Source organism: Pteropus vampyrus, unplaced genomic scaffold (genome assembly GCF_000151845.1).
Source record: "Pteropus vampyrus isolate Shadow unplaced genomic scaffold, Pvam_2.0 Scaffold13, whole genome shotgun sequence".
NCBI classification, from domain to species: domain Eukaryota; kingdom Metazoa; phylum Chordata; class Mammalia; order Chiroptera; family Pteropodidae; genus Pteropus; species Pteropus vampyrus.
In genome coordinates this window covers 11,049,934-11,057,856 of record NW_011888794.1, presented here as the reverse complement: position 1 = coordinate 11,057,856, position 7,923 = coordinate 11,049,934, and the positions used below count along the sequence as shown (strand labels likewise).

General features: G+C 36.8%; 1 pseudogene; it reads left to right on the top strand.

Moving 5' to 3' along the window:
• The first annotated feature begins 7,351 nt into the window (after positions 1 to 7,351).
• LOC111733265 lies at positions 7,352 to 7,470 on the top strand (annotated as a pseudogene).
• Positions 7,471 to 7,923: the final 453 nt, after the last annotated feature.

Sequence of the window (7,923 nt, the reverse complement as noted above, 5' to 3'; positions counted from 1 at the left end):
TGTATAATTGCCTTGCTAACATGCTGTAGATAAAACTGCTTGAGGCCAGATAAAAAGACTGATTTTTTAAAAATCTGAGATAAAGTCAAAGTCTATGCAGTCATTAAAAGTATGTATGTTTTTAAAGAGATTTGCTGCTTTATTTAGGGTGTACTAGAGTCAAGGGGGTTCATCATTTAAAATCTGGTACTGATCATTTCAAGACAAATATTAGACTATCATTTTTCAGTATTCATATTATGCATAGAAATTGTTATCTTGAAAAATAGTTTAGGGATATTGGGTATATCCTTGCTAAATCTTCTGTACTCAACAGAGTGTTTCTGCGTAATTTTGAAGGTACAATACTGAGCAACCGCTGTAAGGGAGGATAAATGATATTGAGCACGAGAGATGCAAGGCATTCTAAATTCTATACAATGAAAATCAAATTCCAAATATTATTTCCACTCTAAGGAATAATACTAGAAGCGGTAATGCATTGAGTACAATCATGCAAAGACGAAGTCTGAGAGCATCCCTATTTCACTTGTGAGGCGCTTTGATTCATGCTATCTCCATCAGAAAGTCATCATCTCCATGAAGCCAGGGGCAGTGCCTGTTGTTTTAATCCCCATTGAGACGCTAATGCCCATTATAACTCTATCTCCTAGCAAAATGCCTGGCACTTGTTACTCAGTTAATTATCCAATGGATTAATTAATCCAGAAACATAATTTCAAAACTCTAGTATTATGCATAAAAAGAGAAGCCACTCCCAGGTTATAAAATACCAGGTAGCAAACATTTTGCAGCACACGTTGGAACAATCGACCCTCTTGAGCAGTTCTGTTACATGACAGACTTCGACATGAAATCTCAGTGGCAGCGAAGGTACCTGTGGTTTATACTTATGGTTAAATGTGGAATAAGCTCCGTTAAGATAAATGCATATCTTAAATATGTGCCTAGTCAACTAATATTCATTGAGCTCTAATATGTGACAAGCACCGCAATTTTTTGGTGATATGGAATATACATACAATCACAAACAACACACACACACCCCAAATGTGAAACAGTCTAACAGGGAACACAGATTAGTTAAATAAACACTCTGTGGGTTTAATGGCAGAGAACTGATGGTGGGACATCCTACCTGAGGCTTCTGCTTTTCCAGTGATGAGAGGGCCACCCTGCTGTGGGGTGAGGCAGGATTGGCCATGAAGTGCAGGCTTGAGGTGGTGTGAGGGAGCAGGTGTGTTCCTTTCAGCTGATGAACAGGATTCAGAAAAGCCAAGTGGCACTGAGGCTGGCGTGGAAGCAAGCACTCGTCCCCTTTCCCTGCCCCATTAAGGCCCACCTACTGCCCCTCTCTGTTGTCCCTGGTAGCTGTCCTAGGCCAAGCAGCCCTGGACAGATGTAAGGGTGGCTCTATTGCAGCGCCAGGGGTAAAGTCATAGCATGAGTCCCGGAGTGCTTGGGTGGTTAAGGAATGTTGGGAGTGTGGGGGCGGGGGGCTAGGTGGCAGCAGAGGCACGGATAGGGCAGAGTGGCTCAGCTGGGCCAGGAATGTGAGGCCGAAGTGCATGGTTCCAAAGTCCTTTCGATGTGGGATCGGGTGGTGGGAAGGATAGAGACAAACAGGGGGATGGGATTGGTGGTGGAAAGGGGGGACCAGAATTCAGAGCCTGTGGGGTTCACCCACGTGTAGGTGCCCTCCTACTGGAAGCCCTCTCTCTTCATCTGCAGGTTTGTCGCAGCCGGCCTGGGCTGCCCTAAAGGTAGAGGATAAGCTGGAGCTTCTTATGCTCCATCTTGAGCAGAAGCAGCGGGAAAATCCGTCAGGCTCCCCGGAGCTGCCCCTGCACTCAAAGTGCATCTGGCTCTGGTGGGAGATATTTAGGATGAGACTCTCACACTACGCACTGGGGAGCGTCACGCTCTCCTGCCTGTTGCTATAGGTCAGATAGCACTGTGAACATGGACAACTAAGTCTGCAAGTAAACCACGTCATGCGTTTTTGAGCCATATTTTTGCCCAGCGATTTTTTAAGCTATGCTTCTACTCCTTAAGCATTCTGCAGTATGTTTTCACTGGATATAGGATGCTGGGTTGACTGCTTTTCTTTCAGCACTTGCAAATGATCATGTCACTTAATTTTGACCTCCATTGTTTCACATGAATGTTACCCACTGTCTTTCTAATGTATTTTTTTTCTCCCTAAAGGTGAGATCACATTTTTCACTGGATGCTTTCAAGATTTTTTACTTTGTTTTTCGTTTTCAGAAGTTAATTATGCTGTCTCTCAGTATGGATTTCTTTGGTCTTACCCAGTTTCGGTTTCTTTCAGCTTGTTAGATCTCTAGGTTTCCATCTCTACCACATTTGGGAAACTTTCAGCCGATATTTTGAGTAGTTTTTCAGCCATGCATGTTTTCTTCTTTCCTTCTGGAACCCTGAAGACGTGAACATTACATTTGTTGTATTCCCACCATCCCTTACGGCTTTGCTCATTGTTTTCCTTAAGTCTATTTACTCTCTATCGTTCAGTCTTCCAGTCACTGATTCTGTCCTCTGTCTCTTTCATTCTGGTGTTGAACTTATCCATTGAACTTTTCATTTAAGTTATTATATTGTCCAGTTCCGAAGTTTCCTTCTAGTTCTCCTTCGTATCTTCTATTTCTTTGTTGAAACTGTCTCTATACCTTTGCAGAAGCTTTCTATTTTTTCATTCGTTCCCAGTGTGTTCCTAACTGGTAGGTGAAACATTTTTATCATGGCCGTTAAAGTCAAATTTTAAATTAGATTTAGATTTTAAATTCGACTTAACATCTGTTTCGTCTTGATGTTGTATCTGTTAATTGCTTTTCTCACTCACATTGAGATTTTCCTGGTTCTTGGTATGAAGAAATTTTTTCAATCAAAACCTAGAAATTTTTGTCTGAGACTCTGGGTCTTGTTTAAATCTCTTTTATCTAGTTTTCTAACACCTCTCTGTCAGAAAAAGAAGGATACCACCTCATTATTGCCAGGAGAATATAGAAGTCTAGGTTTCCAACTCAGCTTCTTCTGACATCTGAAATAGGGAGTGGACTCCTAATACTGGCGATGTAACCGCACACAAACTTCATTTCATTTCTTTAATATAGCTTATTTTCTAATTCAAGCTGGTTTTGCCCAGATAGTGGCATTGTGATTTATTTGCCTTTTCTACCCTTTCTCCCTATATGTCTGCTCCTTTAATCATTAAGCCTTAGGACCTGAGATTTATTGAGAATCCTGTCTATAGTCATGGGGACAATAAGTTTCGTTTCCACTAAGAATAACATCTTAGCCTTAGATGTGTTTCAGCTCCAGGCCCATCCAGGCAGAACAACGAACCCTCCGGCCACAGGACCAGTCTGGGTGGCACCTTGCCTGATTCCAGAATGAACACAATGATCAATGACCCAACTCCCTTAGTTTCCATGACGACTGATTTTCCGTATATAATCCGCACTCCCAAGATACCCATGGGTCAGGTTACTGAGAGCATTAGCTCACCTGTGCCTCCTGGACTCGTAACTTCTTGAAAGAAATTCTTACTTTCTTTCCTGCAAAACTGTCTGTATCTTTTCCTTCGACTGGCACGCAGGCAAGCAGACCCATTTTGTTCTGCTAACATGAGAAGAGAGGGAAGTCCAGGCAACCCATATGGTCTCCATGATACTGCCTTGGGTGACCTCATTATGAGCCAACAGGGATGAAAGTGCTGGCACCCTGCTTGGCCTTTTGGTATTGGTATACCTTGTGCCAGGCTTGTGCGGGTAGGAATCCAGTCTCCACCCTGCCTGTGTGCTGGGCGCGGGGTCACAGCTTTCTCTGTTGTGTTGTGAAGAAGCAGACTGGTTATTGTCTAAGTGTTTTCTGCCTTGTTATGCTGCTCCTTTCCTTGTCTTCTATCTTGAGAGAGTGGGCTTTTGTTAGATTATTTTCTCTGTGCTCATTGACATTTCTGGATTGCTAGCTTCTTCACAGCAACTAGTCTTGCACATATGAAGCAAAAAGAATTTCCCAGAAGCTTACACTCGTTTGGTTCCTCAGGTCTCAAGTACTCTTGATAGCCTGCTTATTCTTTTTACTTTTGAGAGTATTGTTTTGTTTTAGTATAATCTCTATTGTTCTTAGTTGTATATAAAAAATATATCTACTTCACCATCTCAGAAGTCTAAGAACTGTTATTATATGTATATAGTTTTTCTCTTTCATTAAGTGCTTTTGAATTATTCCCCATTTGATAAATTATTTGTGATGCCTTAGGCTGAATCTTTTTTTCTATTTCTTGATTTTTTTTTTTTTTTTTTCTTAGCAATTTATTTACAGTTTTCTGACCTTTGGTAGAATCCAAGTTATTTTGGAATTGAATATGAAATGAAGAAAAAAATCAAGTAACTTTTATTGTCCATTTTTCTAGATTATTGGTTGAACAATTTGATAGGTTAGAAAAAAATATTATGTGTTTATGTGTGTATATACATATATATACTAAACCTTTTCAAAACTATCTCATATGCTATTAACATTTATTTATTTTTTGAGAGATATAATTTTAAAATACTTTATATAACTATTTGAGACAGTTTTCATGACAATCTTTCACATTTTATTTTCTATTTGCTAATTTTGACTCAATTTTTGTCTGCTATGTCTGGTTTATAAGTAAGTAGGCAGCGTACTATAACAGAAGGTTCACTGCCATGAGAGTCAGGAAGATCAAAGTCTGGTCCCAATTTTGCCACCATTTCAATATCTAAATATTTGTCATCGACAAAACTTCACAGCTTATCTGGCCTCTAGCTTATTTACCTTTAAAACGATATGCCTAAACTCGATGATCATTAAGATTATATTTAGATTGAAGAATCTACAATTTTATGAATCAATCATTCTAATTTTCTGTGGTCTATTTATTTGACCTTATGACTATACTCACTTTTAACAAGAAAACACTCAGAACCATGGCAAAATAGATAATAGAGAAATTTGATCTAAAATGACCGTAAAATAACAAAGCAAAATCATTTAAAAGTCCAATAAATTCTGCTTTGATTATATTTCTGCACCTATATAAAGAAAAAAAATCAGGGATTTGTTAACTCTAACAGTTCTTGTAGAATGTTTCTGTTTGCCTTTGCCATGTTTGTAGTCAATTTTCATTGTGGATTTTCCTTTGACGCATATTTTTATATTCTTAAATAATTTTATTATTCTGGAAGAGCAACTATCCAAATAGTTGTGTTAGAAGTATTAAGATATATAGTGGAGAAATTTCTTCCAACACATCTTATGTTTTTATCAGTGCCAGGTACAATGAATTAATCTCCTTGAAATCTCATTTATTCGAGTCCCACAATGAGACCTTAGCTATGCCCCCAAATTTTTATTCTGATTTTCCTATTCTTCTCTAATATGAGAATAGATATCTAATTATAGTCATATTCTTATCCTGTCATATTTACTTTTCCCATCAAATTTACTTTGTTGTCCAGAATAATTATGTCTGTTTGTTTTTGAAGAGGACATATCTTACTGTTTATCATAAATTTAAAAAAATGAAATCAGCTTTAGGAAAAATATTAAACAAATATTTGTATAATTTCTTATCATTCAATCATGCTTAGAAAACTTAGTACTTATTGCCCCATTATATCTCCTTATAATGTGCAAAAAATGCAAACTAATTTTTAAACTACTGGATAAAATTGATGGGTTTTACTTTTATTTACATAATTCTGTGCAAGTTATGCACAATTAAATCAATTTTGAATCCGATAAGAGACTTCCAGCAAAATTTATTTCATTAATTTAACAAATATTTCTTCATTATATATTGTGTTCCAAGCTCTACACTGAATTCTAGGGACAGAGTTAATGTAGGCAACATGAGATGCCAAGAATAAACAGAGAACACATCCCTCTGAGGAAGGCCTCGAGCAAGGGAGCACTCCATGGATAAACAAAACATAAGTTAAGACTTGGAAAGCAAGTTGGAATTATCCAAATAAGGAAAATAAGGGAGAAGATGTTGAACTCACAACCGTCACTTTCTACTTTTGTAACAGCACTGCTCTTCAAAAACATGGTATCAGAATTTAGAGGAGTTATTCTCTTCTCACTACGTGTCACCAACCACAGTTCCATCACAGTCCGCGATAACTCCTCCTCCTACAAAATTCTTAACATGGGGTTCGCCAGTCTCTTGCCCATTTCATTCTCATTATCCATTATCTTTAAGACACTTTTTGATATGCTTTGGAACATCCCAGTACTATACAGCTGAAGGTTATAGTCTCTGATTTCTGCCTTATCATTCTTAGGAACTGGGCTTACTAATTATCAGTCTCAAAGTTAATAAATATGTTGTGACAGACTGCTAAATTCTACTGGATTTCGTGAACCAATGTCACCATAATAAAAACATTTAAAAAAAAAATACTCTCCTGTATTTAACTGTGACCAAAACTTTTCTCTGTCCAAAGTATAAATCAGAATTTTTTTAAATCATTGATTTTATCGTCATTCAACTTCATCAATAATTGCAATTATATAACTCATAAAATTTCTTGTAATCTTTTATCTCAGTTTTATTTGCCTCCATATCTAGGTCATAAACAATCATCTATCTTATCATAGGCATTTTGATAAAGGAATCTTCCCTGTTGCAGGTCTAGGATAGGTCAGTCTAAGCATCTATGTCTAAGGGGCTAAAGATAATGCAACTTTCTTTTGAAGATATTAGAGAGAATTTGGAAATAAGTTTAAAACGAGTTCTTAGAATGTATGCTTTAGGTCTACCTTGAAGAAATGAAATGTTATCATCAAGTCTAAAGCAAAGGTCTCAAATAAAAAGAAGCGCTACAGGAAAGTGTTTACATGTGAATGTACAATGAACAGAATAGATGCCACTATCTTAAGAGAAAAAAAAATTGAAGTATTAACATGAAACAAAACTGAAGTATCCTTGATTTACATTCAGCTGAATTTAAGACCAAGATATACAGGAGTATTGGGAGGGAGAAAATTTTAGGTTTAGGCACAAACTAGATCTTCTGATCATTTGCTCTTTTGACCTACTAGTCATATTAATCCCATGGATTGAAAATCTAAGGAATAATCGTTATTTATTTATTTATTTTCTAGTTTTGCTCTAGATTTGCTTAGTAGTCCTAGAACAAAGGATGACTCACAATTAAATCTACTCCACACTCATGCTCTCTCATTTAAATGAAGTTTTTTTTTTATATATATATAAATGTTCCTAATATTTTCACTTATTTTACTTTCAGCTCACTCACAATTCCTTTTCCTCAGTCAAAAAATTTAAATTTTGTTCTATAGCCATGCCACCCTGAACAAGCCCAATCTCATCTGATCTTGGAAGCTAAGCAGAGTTGGGCCTAGTTAGTACTTAGATGGGAGACCACCTAGGAAGACCGGGTGCTGTAGGCGTAAAAAAAAAAAAAAAAAAAAAGGGATTGTAAAGTGACAAGGTCCTTGCAATCTGTGAGGTCAACCAAGGGTTGCTTCACCAAAAAGAAAAAATAAATAAATAATTTTTTTCTCGTATATCCCAAATGTATTATTATTAATCATTATTTTACTCAGCATTTTCTTATCTCCTCTAACCTTTAGATATGACATAGAAATTTGTCTTTCTTCCATTAGATTTACTTCTTCTACCAAGCCATGATATATAGATAGCCCTCAAGGCCTCTACCTAGCTTTCTTAACTTTTTTTTTTTTTAATATTCTGCAGTAAATCTATACATATGATGTGACTTGAGCCTGTCTTAACTTACAAATCTTCTTTTCCATCATGTTCCTGGGAATCTGCACATGAACATCCTGCTATTATCTGAAGCTAAAAAATACCTAATACCAAAGACCTCATCTTTATTTTCC